We start from the raw sequence: 16,840 nt of genomic DNA, 5'->3' as shown, positions 1-16,840 counted from the left end.
CGGCGTATAACGTCATAATATCACGTTTTGGGCACATTTTGTTTTTTATCTCCAACATGCTCCAACATGTCATTTGGCGCCTGAATATCACAAATATGGTCAACAGAATTATCGGAACCAAAAGTGATAGAAAGTTCAAACATGGCCCAGAACGGCGTATAACGCCATAATATCACGTTTTGGGCACATTTTGTTTTTTATCTCCAACATGCTCCAAGATGACATTTGGCGCCTGAACATCACATATATGGTCGACAGAATTATCGGAACCAAAAGTGATAGAAAGTTCAAACATGGCTCAGAACGCCGTATAACGTCATAATATTACGTTTTGAGCACATTTTATTTTTTATCTCCAACATGCTCCAAGATGACGTTTGGCCCCTGAATATCACAAATATGGTCAAGAGAACTATCGGAACCAAAAGTGATAGAAAGTTCAAACATGGCTCAGAACGGCGTATAACGTCATAATATCACGTTTTGGGCACATTTTGTTTTTTATCTTCAACATGCTCCAACATGTCATTTGGCGCCTGAACATCACATATATGGTCAACAGAATTATCGGAACCAAAAGTGATAGAAAGTTCAAACATGGCTCAGAACGGCGTATAACGTCATAATATTACGTTTTGAGCACATTTTATTTTTTATCTCCAACATGCTCCAAGATGACGTTTGGCCCCTGAATATCACAAATATGGTCAAGAGAATTATCGGAACCAAAAGTGATAGAAAGTTCAAACATGGCTCAGAACGGCGTATAACGTCATAATATCACGTTTTGGGCACATTTTGTTTTTTATCTCCAACATTCTCCAAGATGACGTTTGGCCCCTGAATATCACAAATATGGTCAACAGAATTATCGGAACCAAAAGTGATAGAAAGTTCAAACATGGCTCAGAACGGCGTATAACGTCATAATATCACATTTTGGGCACATTTTGTTTTGTATCTCTAACATGCTCCAAGATGACATTTGGCACCTGAATATCACAAATATGGTCAAGAGAATTATCGGAATCAAAAGTGATAGAAAGTTCAAACATGGCTCAGAACGGCGTATAACGTCATAATATCACGTTTTGGGCACATTTTGTTTTTTATCTTCAACATGCTCCAACATGTCATTTGGCGCCTGAACATCACATATATGGTCAACAGAATTATCGGAACCAAAAGTGATAGAAAGTTCAAACACGGCTCAGAACGGCGTATAACGTCATAATATTACGTTTTGAGCACATTTTATTTTTTATCTCCAACATGCTCCAAGATGACGTTTGGCCCCTGAATATCACAAATATGGTCAAGAGAATTATCGGAACCAAAAGTGATAGTAAGTTCAAACATGGCTCAGAACGGCGTATAACGTCATAATATCACGTTTTGGGCACATTTTGTTTTTTATCTTCAACATGCTCCAACATGTCATTTGGCGCCTGAACATCACATATATGGTCAACAGAATTATCGGAACCAAAAGTGATAGAAAGTTCAAACATGGCTCAGAACGGCGTATAACGTCATAATATTACGTTTTGAGCACATTTTATTTTTTATCTCCAACATGCTCCAAGATGACGTTTGGCCCCTGAATATCACAAATATGGTCAACAGAATTATCGGAACCAAAAGTGATAGAAAGTTCAAACATGGCTCAGAACGGCGTATAACGCCATAATATCACGTTTTCGGCACATTTTGTTTTTTATCTCTAACATGCTCCAATGTTACATTTGGCGCCTGAACATCACATATATGGTCGACAGAATTATCGGAACCAAAAGTGATAGAAAGTTCAAACATGGCTCAGAACGGCGTATAACGTCATAATGTCACGTTTTGGGCACATTTTGTTTTTTATCTCCAACATGCTCCAACATGTCATTTGGGGCCTGAATATCACAAATATGGACAACAGAATTATGGGAACCAAAAGTGATAGAAAGTTCAAACATGGCTCAGAACGGTGTATAACGTCATAATATCACGTTTTGGGCACATTTTGTTTTTTATCTCCAACATGCTCCAAGATGACATTTGGCGCCTGAACATCACATATATGGTCGACAGAATTATCGGAACCAAAAGTGATAGAAAGTTCAAACATGGCTCAGAACGCCGTATAACGCCATAATATCACGTTTTGGGCACATTTTGTTTTTTATCTCTAACATGCTCCAATGTTACATTTGGCGCCTGAACATCACAAATATGGTCAACAGAATTATCGGAACCAAAAGTGATAGAAAGTTCAAACATGGCCCAGAACGGCGTATAACGCCATAATATCACGTTTTGGGCACATTTTGTTTTTTATCTCCAACATGCTCCAAGATGACATTTGGCGCCGGAACATCACATATATGGTCGACAGAATTATCGGAACCAAAAGTGATAGAAAGTTCAAACATGGCTCAGAACGCCGTATAACGCCATAATATCACGTTTTGGGCACATTTTGTTTTTTATCTCTAACATGCTCCAATGTTACATTTGGCGCCTGAACATCACATATATGGTCGACAGAATTATCGGAACCAAAAGTGATAGAAAGTTCAAACATGGCTCAGAACGGCGTATAACGTCATAATATCACGTTTTGGGCACATTTTGTTTTTTATCTCCAACATGCTCCAAGATGACATTTGGCGCCTGAATATCACAAATATAGTCAACAGAATTATCGGAACCAAAACTGATAGAAAGTTCAAACATGGCTCAGAACGGCGTATAACCTCATAATATCACGTTTTGGGCACATTTTGTTTTTTATCTCCAACATGCTTCAAGATGACGTTTGGCCCCTGAATATCACAAATATGGTCAACAGAATTATCGGAACCAAAAGTGATAGAAAGTTCAAACATGGCTCAGAGCGGCGTATAACGTCATAATATCACGTTTTGGGCACATTTTGTTTTTTATCTCCAACATGCTCCAAGATGACATTTGGCGCCTGAATATCACAAATATGGTCAACAGAATTATCGGAACCAAAAGTGATAGAAAGTTCAAACATGGCTCAGAACGGCGTATAACGTCATAATATTACGTTTTGGGCACATTTTGTTTTTTATCTCCAACATGCTCCAAGATGAAATTTGGCGCCTGGATATCACAAATATGGTCAACAGAATTATCGGAACCAAAAGTGATAGAAAGTTTAAACATGGCTCAGAACGGCGTATAACGTCATAATATCACGTTTTGGGCACATTTTGTTTTTTATCTCCAACATGCTCCAACATATCATTTGGCGCCTGAACATCACATATATGGTCGACAGAATTATCGGAACCAAAAGTGATAGAAAGTTCAAACATGGCTCAGAACGGCGTATAACGTCATAATATCACGTTTTGGGCACATTTTGTTTTTTATCTCCAACATGCTCCAAGATGACAATTGGCGCCTGAATATCACAAATATGGTCAACAGAATTATCGGAACCAAAAGTGATAGAAAGTTCAAACATGGCTCAGAACGGCGTATAACGTCACAATATCACGTTTTGGGCACATTTTGTTTTTTATCTCCAACATTCTCCAAGATGACGTTTGGCCCCTGAATATCACAAATATGGTCCACAGAATTATCGGAACCAAAAGTGATAGAAAGTTCAAACATGGCTCAGAACGGCGTATAACGTCATAATATCACATTTTGGGCACATTTTGTTTTGTATCTCTAACATGCTCCAAGATGACATTTGGCCCCTGAATATCACAAATATGGTCAAGAGAATTATCGGAACCAAAAGTGATAGAAAGTTCAAACATGGCTCAGAACGGCGTGTAACGTCATAATATCACGTTTTGGGCACATTTTGTTTTTTATCTTCAACATGCTCCAACATGTCATTTGGCGCCTGAACATCACATATATGGTCAACAGAATTATCGGAACCAAAAGTGATAGAAAGTTCAAACATCTCTCAGAACGGCGTATAACGTCATAATATTACGTTTTGAGCACATTTTATTTTTTATCTCCAACATGCTCCAAGATGACGTTTGGCCCCTGAATATCACAAATATGGTCAAGAGAATTATCGGAACCAAAAGTGATAGAAAGTTCAAACATGTCTCAGAACGGCGTATAACGTCATAATATCACGTTTTGGGCACATTTTGTTTTTTATCTTCAACATGCTCCAACATGTCATTTGGCGCCTGAACATCACATATATGGTCAACAGAATTATCGGAACCAAAAGTGATAGAAAGTTCAAACATGGCCCAGAACGGCGTATAACGCCATAATATCACGTTTTGGGCACATTTTGTTTTTTATCTCCAACATGCTCCAAGATGACATTTGGCGCCTGAACATCACATATATGGTCGACAGAATTATCGGAACCAAAAGTGATAGAAAGTTCAAACATGGCTCAGAACGCCGTATAGCGTCATAATATTACGTTTTGAGCACATTTTATTTTTTATCTCCAACATGCTCCAAGATGACATTTGGTCCCTGAATATCACAAATATGGTCAACAGAATTATCGGAACCAAAAGTGATAGAAAGTTCAAACATGGCTCAGAACGGCGTATAACGCCATATCACGTTTTCGGCACATTTTGTTTTTTATCTCTAACATGCTCCAATGTTACATTTGGCACCTGAACATCACATATATGGTCGACAGAATTATCGGAACCAAAAGTGATAGAAAGTTCAAACATGGCTCAGAACGGCGTATAACGTCATAATGTCACGTTTTGGGCACATTTTGTTTTTTATCTCCAACATGTTCCAACATGTCCTTTGGGGCCTGAATATCACAAATATGGACAACAGAATTATGGGAACCAAAAGTGATAGAAAGTTCAAACATGGCTCAGAACGGCGTATAACGTCATAATATCACGTTTTGGGCACATTTTGTTTTTTATCTCCAACATGCTCCAACATGTCATTTGGCGCCTGAATATCACAAATATGGTCAACAGAATTATCGGAACCAAAAGTGATAGAAAGTTCAAACATGGCCCAGAACGGCGTATCACGCCATAATATCACGTTTTGGGCACATTTTGTTTTTTATCTCCAACATGCTCCAAGATGACATTTGGCGCCTGAACATCACATATATGGTCGACAGAATTATCGGAACCAAAAGTGATAGAAAGTTCAAACATGGCTCAGAACGCCGTATAACGCCATAATATCACGTTTTGGGCACATTTTGTTTTTTATCTCTAACATGCTCCAATGTTACATTTGGCGCCTGAACATCACAAATATGGTCAACAGAATTATCGGAACCAAAAGTGATAGAAAGTTCAAACATGGCCCAGAACGGCGTATAACGCCATAATATCACGTTTTGGGCACATTTTGTTTTTTATCTCCAACATGCTCCAAGATGACATTTGGCGCCGGAACATCACATATATGGTCGACAGAATTATCGGAACCAAAAGTGATAGAAAGTTCAAACATGGCTCAGAACGCCGTATAACGCCATAATATCACGTTTTGGGCACATTTTGTTTTTTATCTCTAACATGCTCCAATGTTACATTTGGCGCCTGAACATCACATATATGGTCAACAGAATTATCGGAACCAAAAGTGATAGAAAGTTCAAACATGGCTCAGAACGGCGTATAACGTCATAATATCACGTTTTGGGCACATTTTGTTTTTTATCTCCAACATGCTCCAAGATGACGTTTGGCCCCTGAATATCACAAATATGGTCAACAGAATTATTGGAACCAAAAGTGATAGAAAGTTCAAACATGGCTCAGAACGGCGTATAACGTCATAATATTACGTTTTGGGCACATTTTGTTTTTTATCTCCAACATGCTCCAAGATGACATTTGGCGCCTGAATATCACAAATATGGTCAACAGCATTATCGGAACCAAAAGTGATAGAAAGTTCAAACATGGCTCAGAACGGCGTATAACGCCATAATATCATGTTTTGGGCACATTTTGTTTTTTATCTCCAACATGCTCCCAGATGACATTTGGCCCCTGAATATCACATATATGGTCGACAGAATTATCGGAACCAAAAGTGATAGAAAGTTCAAACATGGCTCAGAACGGCGTATAACGTCATAATATCACGTTTTAGGCACATTTTGTTTTTTATCTTCAACATGCTCCAAGATGTCATTTGGCGCCTGAATATCACAAATATGGTCAACAGAATTATCGGAACCAAAAGTGATAGAAAGTTCAAACATGGCTCAGAACGGCGTATAACGTCATAATATCACGTTTTGGGCACATTTTGTTTTTTATCTCCAACATGCTCCAAGATGACATTTGGCGCCTGGATATCACAAATATGGTCAACAGAATTATCGGAACCAAAAGTGATAGAAAGTTCAAACATGGCTCAGAACGGCGTATAACGGCATAATATCACGTTTTGGGCACATTTTGTTTTTTATCTCCAACATGCTCCAAGATGACATTTGGCGCCTGGATATCACAAATATGGTCAACAGAATTATCGGAACCAAAAGTGATAGAAAGCTCAAACATGGCTCAGAACGGCGTATAACGTCATAATATCACGTTTTGGGCACATTTTGTTTTTTATCTCCAACATGCTCCAACATGTCATTTGGCGCCTGAACATCACATATATGGTTGACAGAATTATCGGAACCAAAAGTGATAGAAAGTTCAAACATGGCTCAGAACGGCGTATAACGTCATAATATCACGTTTAGGGCACATTTTGTTTTTTATCTCCAACATGCTCCAAGATGACGTTTGGCCCCTGAATATCACAAATATGGTCAACAGCATTATCGGAACCAAAAGTGATAGAAAGTTCAAACATGGCTCAGAACGGCGTATAACGCCATAATATCACGTTTTGGGCACATTTTGTTTTTTATCTCCAACATGCTCCCAGATGACATTTGGCCCCTGAATATCACATATATGGTCGACAGAATTATCGGAACCAAAAGTGATAGAAAGTTCAAACATGGCTCAGAACAGCGTATAACGTCATAATATCACGTTTTGGGCACATTTTGTTTTTTATCTCCAACATGCTCCAGGATGTCATTTGGCTCCTGAATATCACAAATATGGTCAACAGAATTATCGGAACCAAAAGTGATAGAAAGTTCAAACATAGCTCAGAACGCCGTATAACGTCATAATATCACGTTTTGGGCACATTTTGTTTTTTATCTCCAACATGCTCCAAGATGACAATTGGCGCCTGAATATCACAAATATGGTCAACAGAATTATCGGAACCAAAAGTGATAGAAAGTTCAAACATGGCTCAGAACGGCGTATAACGTCATAATATCACGTTTTGGGCACATTTTGTTTTTTATCTCCAACATTCTCCAAGATGACGTTTGGCTCCTGAATATCACAAATATGGTCAACAGAATTATCGGAACCAAAAGTGATAGAAAGTTCAAACATAGCTCAGAACGCCGTATAACGTCATAATATCACGTTTTGGGCACATTTTGTTTTTTATCTCCAACATGCTCCAAGATGACATTTGGCGCCTGAATATCACAAATATGGTCAACAGCATTATCGGAACCAAAAGTGATAGAAAGTTCAAACATGGCTCAGAACGGCGTATAACGCCATAATATCATGTTTTGGGCACTTTTTGTTTTTTATCTCCAACATGCTCCCAGATGACATTTGGCCCCTGAATATCACATATATGGTCGACAGAATTATCGGAACCAAAAGTGATAGAAAGTTCAAACATGGCTCAGAACGGCGTATAACGTCATAATATCACGTTTTGGGCACATTTTGTTTTTTATCTTCAACATGCTCCAAGATGTCATTTGGCGCCTGAATATCACAAATATGGTCAACAGAATTATCGGAACCAAAAGTGATAGAAAGTTCAAACATGGCTCAGAACGGCGTATAACGTCATAATATCACGTTTTGGGCACATTTTGTTTTTTATCTCCAACATGCTCCAAGATGACATTTGGCGCCTGGATATCACAAATATGGTCAACAGAATTATCGGAACCAAAAGTGATAGAAAGTTCAAACATGGCTCAGAACGGCGTATAACGGCATAATATCACGTTTTGGGCACATTTTGTTTTTTATCTCCAACATGCTCCAAGATGACATTTGGCGCCTGGATATCACAAATATGGTCAACAGAATTATCGGAACCAAAAGTGATAGAAAGCTCAAACATGGCTCAGAACGGCGTATAACGTCATAATATCACGTTTTGGGCACATTTTGTTTTTTATCTCCAACATGCTCCAACATGTCATTTGGCGCCTGAACATCACATATATGGTCGACAGAATTATCGGAACCAAAAGTGATAGAAAGTTAAAACATGGCTCAGAACGGCGTATAACGTCATAATATCACGTTTAGGGCACATTTTGTTTTTTATCTCCAACATGCTCCAAGATGACGTTTGGCCCCTGAATATCACAAATATGGTCAACAGCATTATCGGAACCAAAAGTGATAGAAAGTTCAAACATGGCTCAGAACGGCGTATAACGCCATAATATCACGTTTTGGGCACATTTTGTTTTTTATCTCCAACATGCTCCCAGATGACATTTGGCCCCTGAATATCACATATATGGTCGACAGAATTATCGGAACCAAAAGTGATAGAAAGTTCAAACATGGCTCAGAACAGCGTATAACGTCATAATATCACGTTTTGGGCACATTTTGTTTTTTATCTCCAACATGCTCCTAGATGTCATTTGGCGGGTGAATATCACAAATATGGTCAACAGAATTATCGGAACCAAAAGTGATAGAAAGTTCAAACATGGCTCAGAACGGCGTATAACGTCATAATATCACGTTTTGGGCACATTTTGTTTTTTATCTCCAACATGCTCCAAGATGTCATTTGGCGCCTGAATATCACAAATATGGTCAACAGAATTATCGGAACCAAAAGTGATAGAAAGTTCAAACATGGCTCAGAACGGCGTATAACGCCATAATATCACGTTTTGGGCACATTTTGTTTTTTATCTCTAATATGCTCCAATGTTACATTTGGCGCATGAACATCACATATATGGTCGACAGAATTATCGGAACCAAAAGTGATAGAAAGTTCAAACATGGCTCAGAACGGCGTATAACGTCATAATATCACGTTTTGGGCACATTTTGTTTTTTATCTCCACATGCTCCAAGATGACATTTGGCCCCTGAATATCACATATATGGTCGACAGAATTATCGGAACCAAAAGTGATAGAAAGTGCAAACATGGCTCAGAACGCCGTATAACGTCATAATATCACGTTTTGGGCACATTTTGTTTTTTATCTCCAACATGCTCCAAGATGACATTTGGCGCCTGAATATCACAAATATGGTCAACAGAATTATCGGAACCAAAAGTGATAGAAAGTTCAAACATGGCTCAGAACGCCGTATAACGTCATAATATCACGTTTTGGGCACATTTTGTTTTTTATCTCCAACATGCTCCAATATGACAATTGGCGCCTGAATATCACAAATATGGTCAACAGAATTATCGGAACCAAAAGTGATAAAAAGTTCAAACATGGCTCAGAACGGCGTATAACGTCATAATATCACGTTTTGGGCACATTTTGTTTTTTATCTCCAACATGCTCCAAGATGACGTTTGGCCCCTGAATATCACAAATATTGTCCACAGAATTATCGGAACCAAAAGTGATAGAAAGTTCAAACATGGCTCAGAACGGCGTATAACGTCATAATATTACGTTTTGAGCACATTTTATTTTTTATCTCCAACATGCTCCAAGATGACGTTTGGCCCCTGAATATCACAAATATGGTCAAGAGAATTATCGGAACCAAAAGTGATAGAAAGTTCAAACATGGCTCAGAACGGCGTATAACGTCATAATATCACGTTTTGGGCACATTTTGTTTTTTATCTTCAACATGCTCCAACATGTCATTTGGCGCCTGAACATCACATATATGGTCAACAGAATTATCGGAACCAAAAGTGATAGAAAGTTCAAACATGGCTCAGAACGGCGTATAACGTCATAATATTACGTTTTGAGCACATTTTATTTTTTATCTCCAACATGCTCCAAGATGACGTTTGGCCCCTGAATATCACAAATATGGTCAAGAGAATTATCGGAACCAAAAGTGATAGAAAGTTCAAACATGGCTCAGAACGGCGTATAACGTCATAATATCACGTTTTGGGCACATTTTGTTTTTTATCTTCAACATGCTCCAACATGTCATTTGGCGCCTGAACATCACATATATGGTCAACAGAATTATCGGAACCAAAAGTGATAGAAAGTTCAAACATGGCTCAGAACGGCGTATAACGTCATAATATTACGTTTTGAGCACATTTTATTTTTTATCTCCAACATGCTCCAAGATGACGTTTGGCCCCTGAATATCACAAATATGGTCAAGAGAATTATCGGAACCAAAAGTGATAGAAAGTTCAAACATGGCTCAGAACGGCGTATAACGTCATAATATCACGTTTTGGGCACATTTTGTTTTTTATCTCCAACATTCTCCAAGATGACGTTTGGCCCCTGAATATCACAAATATGCTCAACAGAATTATCGGAACCAAAAGTGATAGAAAGTTCAAACATGGCTCAGAACGGCGTATAACGTCATAATATCACATTTTGGGCACATTTTGTTTTGTATCTCTAACATGCTCCAAGATGACATTTGGCACCTGAATATCACAAATATGGTCAAGAGAATTATCGGAATCAAAAGTGATAGAAAGTTCAAACATGGCTCAGAACGGCGTATAACGTCATAATATCACGTTTTGGGCACATTTTGTTTTTTATCTTCAACATGCTCCAACATGTCATTTGGCGCCTGAACATCACATATATGGTCAACAGAATTATCGGAACCAAAAGTGATAGAAAGTTCAAACATGGCTCAGAACGGCGTATAACGTCATAATATTACGTTTTGAGCACATTTTATTTTTTATCTCCAACATGCTCCAAGATGACGTTTGGCCCCTGAATATCACAAATATGGTCAAGAGAATTATCGGAACCAAAAGTGATAGAAAGTTCAAACATGGTTCAGAACGGCGTATAACGTCATAATATCACGTTTTGGGCACATTTTGTTTTTTATCTTCAACATGCTCCAACATGTCATTTGGCGCCTGAACATCACATATATGGTCAACAGAATTATCGGAACCAAAAGTGATAGAAAGTTCAAATATGGCTCAGAACGGCGTATAACGCCATAATATCACGTTTTCGGCACATTTTGTTTTTTATCTCTAACATGCTCCAATGTTACATTTGGCGCCTGAACAGCACATATATGGTCGACAGAATTATCGGAACCAAAAGTGATAGAAAGTTCAAACATGGCTCAGAACGGCGTATAACGTCATAATATCACGTTTTGGGCACATTTTGTTTTTTATCTCCAACATGCTCCAAGATGTCATTTGGCGCCTGAATATCACAAATATGGTCAACAGAATTATCGGAACCAAAAGTGATAGAAAGTTCAAACATGGCTCAGAACGGCGTATAACGTCATAATATCACGTTTTGGGCACATTTTGTTTTTTATCTCCAACATGCTCCAAGATGACATTTGGCGCCTGGATATCACAAATATGGTCAACAGAATTATCGGAACCAAAAGTGATAGAAAGTTCAAACATGGCTCAGAACGGCGTATAACGGCATAATATCACGTTTTGGGCACATTTTGTTTTTTATCTCCAACATGCTCCAAGATGACATTTGGCGCCTGGATATCACAAATATGGTCAACAGAATTATCGGAACCAAAAGTGCTAGAAAGCTCAAACATGGCTCAGAACGGCGTATAACGTCATAATATCACGTTTTGGGCACATTTTGTTTTTTATCTCCAACATGCTCCAACATGTCATTTGGCGCCTGAACATCACATATATGGTCGACAGAATTATCGGAACCAAAAGTGATAGAAAGTTAAAACATGGCTCAGAACGGCGTATAACGTCATAATATCACGTTTAGGGCACATTTTGTTTTTTATCTCCAACATGCTCCAAGATGACGTTTGGCCCCTGAATATCACAAATATGGTCAACAGCATTATCGGAACCAAAAGTGATAGAAAGTTCAAACATGGCTCAGAACGGCGTATAACGCCATAATATCACGTTTTGGGCACATTTTGTTTTTTATCTCCAACATGCTCCCAGATGACATTTGGCCCCTGAATATCACATATATGGTCGACAGAATTATCGGAACCAAAAGTGATAGAAAGTTCAAACATGGCTCAGAACAGCGTATAACGTCATAATATCACGTTTTGGGCACATTTTGTTTTTTATCTCCAACATGCTCCTAGATGTCATTTGGCGGGTGAATATCACAAATATGGTCAACAGAATTATCGGAACCAAAAGTGATAGAAAGTTCAAACATGGCTCAGAACGGCGTATAACGTCATAATATCACGTTTTGGGCACATTTTGTTTTTTATCTCCAACATGCTCCAAGATGTCATTTGGCGCCTGAATATCACAAATATGGTCAACAGAATTATCGGAACCAAAAGTGATAGAAAGTTCAAACATGGCTCAGAACGGCGTATAACGCCATAATATCACGTTTTGGGCACATTTTGTTTTTTATCTCTAATATGCTCCAATGTTACATTTGGCGCATGAACATCACATATATGGTCGACAGAATTATCGGAACCAAAAGTGATAGAAAGTTCAAACATGGCTCAGAACGGCGTATAACGTCATAATATCACGTTTTGGGCACATTTTGTTTTTTATCTCCACATGCTCCAAGATGACATTTGGCCCCTGAATATCACATATATGGTCGACAGAATTATCGGAACCAAAAGTGATAGAAAGTGCAAACATGGCTCAGAACGCCGTATAACGTCATAATATCACGTTTTGGGCACATTTTGTTTTTTATCTCCAACATGCTCCAAGATGACATTTGGCGCCTGAATATCACAAATATGGTCAACAGAATTATCGGAACCAAAAGTGATAGAAAGTTCAAACATGGCTCAGAACGCCGTATAACGTCATAATATCACGTTTTGGGCACATTTTGTTTTTTATCTCCAACATGCTCCAATATGACAATTGGCGCCTGAATATCACAAATATGGTCAACAGAATTATCGGAACCAAAAGTGATAAAAAGTTCAAACATGGCTCAGAACGGCGTATAACGTCATAATATCACGTTTTGGGCACATTTTGTTTTTTATCTCCAACATGCTCCAAGATGACGTTTGGCCCCTGAATATCACAAATATTGTCCACAGAATTATCGGAACCAAAAGTGATAGAAAGTTCAAACATGGCTCAGAACGGCGTATAACGTCATAATATTACGTTTTGAGCACATTTTATTTTTTATCTCCAACATGCTCCAAGATGACGTTTGGCCCCTGAATATCACAAATATGGTCAAGAGAATTATCGGAACCAAAAGTGATAGAAAGTTCAAACATGGCTCAGAACGGCGTATAACGTCATAATATCACGTTTTGGGCACATTTTGTTTTTTATCTTCAACATGCTCCAACATGTCATTTGGCGCCTGAACATCACATATATGGTCAACAGAATTATCGGAACCAAAAGTGATAGAAAGTTCAAACATGGCTCAGAACGGCGTATAACGTCATAATATTACGTTTTGAGCACATTTTATTTTTTATCTCCAACATGCTCCAAGATGACGTTTGGCCCCTGAATATCACAAATATGGTCAAGAGAATTATCGGAACCAAAAGTGATAGAAAGTTCAAACATGGCTCAGAACGGCGTATAACGTCATAATATCACGTTTTGGGCACATTTTGTTTTTTATCTTCAACATGCTCCAACATGTCATTTGGCGCCTGAACATCACATATATGGTCAACAGAATTATCGGAACCAAAAGTGATAGAAAGTTCAAACATGGCTCAGAACGGCGTATAACGTCATAATATTACGTTTTGAGCACATTTTATTTTTTATCTCCAACATGCTCCAAGATGACGTTTGGCCCCTGAATATCACAAATATGGTCAAGAGAATTATCGGAACCAAAAGTGATAGAAAGTTCAAACATGGCTCAGAACGGCGTATAACGTCATAATATCACGTTTTGGGCACATTTTGTTTTTTATCTCCAACATTCTCCAAGATGACGTTTGGCCCCTGAATATCACAAATATGCTCAACAGAATTATCGGAACCAAAAGTGATAGAAAGTTCAAACATGGCTCAGAACGGCGTATAACGTCATAATATCACATTTTGGGCACATTTTGTTTTGTATCTCTAACATGCTCCAAGATGACATTTGGCACCTGAATATCACAAATATGGTCAAGAGAATTATCGGAATCAAAAGTGATAGAAAGTTCAAACATGGCTCAGAACGGCGTATAACGTCATAATATCACGTTTTGGGCACATTTTGTTTTTTATCTTCAACATGCTCCAACATGTCATTTGGCGCCTGAACATCACATATATGGTCAACAGAATTATCGGAACCAAAAGTGATAGAAAGTTCAAACATGGCTCAGAACGGCGTATAACGTCATAATATTACGTTTTGAGCACATTTTATTTTTTATCTCCAACATGCTCCAAGATGACGTTTGGCCCCTGAATATCACAAATATGGTCAAGAGAATTATCGGAACCAAAAGTGATAGAAAGTTCAAACATGGTTCAGAACGGCGTATAACGTCATAATATCACGTTTTGGGCACATTTTGTTTTTTATCTTCAACATGCTCCAACATGTCATTTGGCGCCTGAACATCACATATATGGTCAACAGAATTATCGGAACCAAAAGTGATAGAAAGTTCAAATATGGCTCAGAACGGCGTATAACGCCATAATATCACGTTTTCGGCACATTTTGTTTTTTATCTCTAACATGCTCCAATGTTACATTTGGCGCCTGAACAGCACATATATGGTCGACAGAATTATCGGAACCAAAAGTGATAGAAAGTTCAAACATGGCTCAGAACGGCGTATAACGTCATAATATCACGTTTTGGGCACATTTTGTTTTTTATCTCCAACATGCTCCAACATGTCATTTGGGGCCTGAATATCACAAATATGGACAACAGAATTATGGGAACCAAAAGTGATAGAAAGTTCAAACATGGCTCAGAACGGCGTATAACGTCATAATATCACGTTTTGGGCACATTTTGTTTTTTATCTCCAACATGCTCCAACATGTCATTTGGCGCCTGAATATCACAAATATGGTCAACAGAATTATCGGAACCAAAAGTGATAGAAAGTTCAAACATGGCCCAGAACGGCGTATAACGCCATAATATCACGTTTTGGGCACATTTTGTTTTTTATCTCCAACATGCTCCAAGATGACATTTGGCGCCTGAACATCACATATATGGTCGACAGAATTATCGGAACCAAAAGTGATAGAAAGTTCAAACATGGCTCAGAACGCCGTATAACGTCATAATATTACGTTTTGAGCACATTTTATTTTTTATCTCCAACATGCTCCAAGATGACGTTTGGCCCCTGAATATCACAAATATGGTCAAGAGAACTATCGGAACCAAAAGTGATAGAAAGTTCAAACATGGCTCAGAACGGCGTATAACGTCATAATATCACGTTTTGGGCACATTTTGTTTTTTATCTTCAACATGCTCCAACATGTCATTTGGCGCCTGAACATCACATATATGGTCAACAGAATTATCGGAACCAAAAGTGATAGAAAGTTCAAACATGGCTCAGAACGGCGTATAACGTCATAATATTACGTTTTGAGCACATTTTATTTTTTATCTCCAACATGCTCCAAGATGACGTTTGGCCCCTGAATATCACAAATATGGTCAACAGAATTATCGGAACCAAAAGTGATAGAAAGTTCAAACATGGCTCAGAACGGCGTATAACGCCGTAATATCACGTTTTCGGCACATTTTGTTTTTTATCTCTAACATGCTCCAATGTTACATTTGGCGCCTGAACATCACATATATGGTCGACAGAATTATCGGAACCAAAAGTGATAGAAAGTTCAAACATGGCTCAGAACGGCGTATAACGTCATAATGTCACGTTTTGGGCACATTTTGTTTTTTATCTCCAACATGCTCCAACATGTCATTTGGGGCCTGAATATCACAAATATGGACAACAGAATTATGGGAACCAAAAGTGATAGAAAGTTCAAACATGGCTCAGAACGGTGTATAACGTCATAATATCACGTTTTGGGCACATTTTGTTTTTTATCTCCAACATGCTCCAAGATGACATTTGGCGCCTGAACATCACATATATGGTCGACAGAATTATCGGAACCAAAAGTGATAGAAAGTTCAAACATGGCTCAGAACGCCGTATAACGCCATAATATCACGTTTTGGGCACATTTTGTTTTTTATCTCTAACATGCTCCAATGTTACATTTGGCGCCTGAACATCACAAATATGGTCAACAGAATTATCGGAACCAAAAGTGATAGAAAGTTCAAACATGGCCCAGAACGGCGTATAACGCCATAATATCACGTTTTGGGCACATTTTGTTTTTTATCTCCAACATGCTCCAAGATGACATTTGGCGCCGGAACATCACATATATGGTCGACAGAATTATCGGAACCAAAAGTGATAGAAAGTTCAAACATGGCTCAGAACGCCGTATAACGCCATAATATCACGTTTTGGGCACATTTTGTTTTTTATCTCTAACATGCTCCAATGTTACATTTGGCGCCTGAACATCACATATATGGTCGACAGAATTATCGGAACCAAAAGT

This window comes from Onthophagus taurus, chromosome 1, assembly GCF_036711975.1.
Source record: "Onthophagus taurus isolate NC chromosome 1, IU_Otau_3.0, whole genome shotgun sequence".
Classification (NCBI taxonomy): domain Eukaryota; kingdom Metazoa; phylum Arthropoda; class Insecta; order Coleoptera; family Scarabaeidae; genus Onthophagus; species Onthophagus taurus.
The sequence above is the reverse complement of the archived record's forward strand: the minus strand, read 5'-3'. Positions refer to the sequence as shown.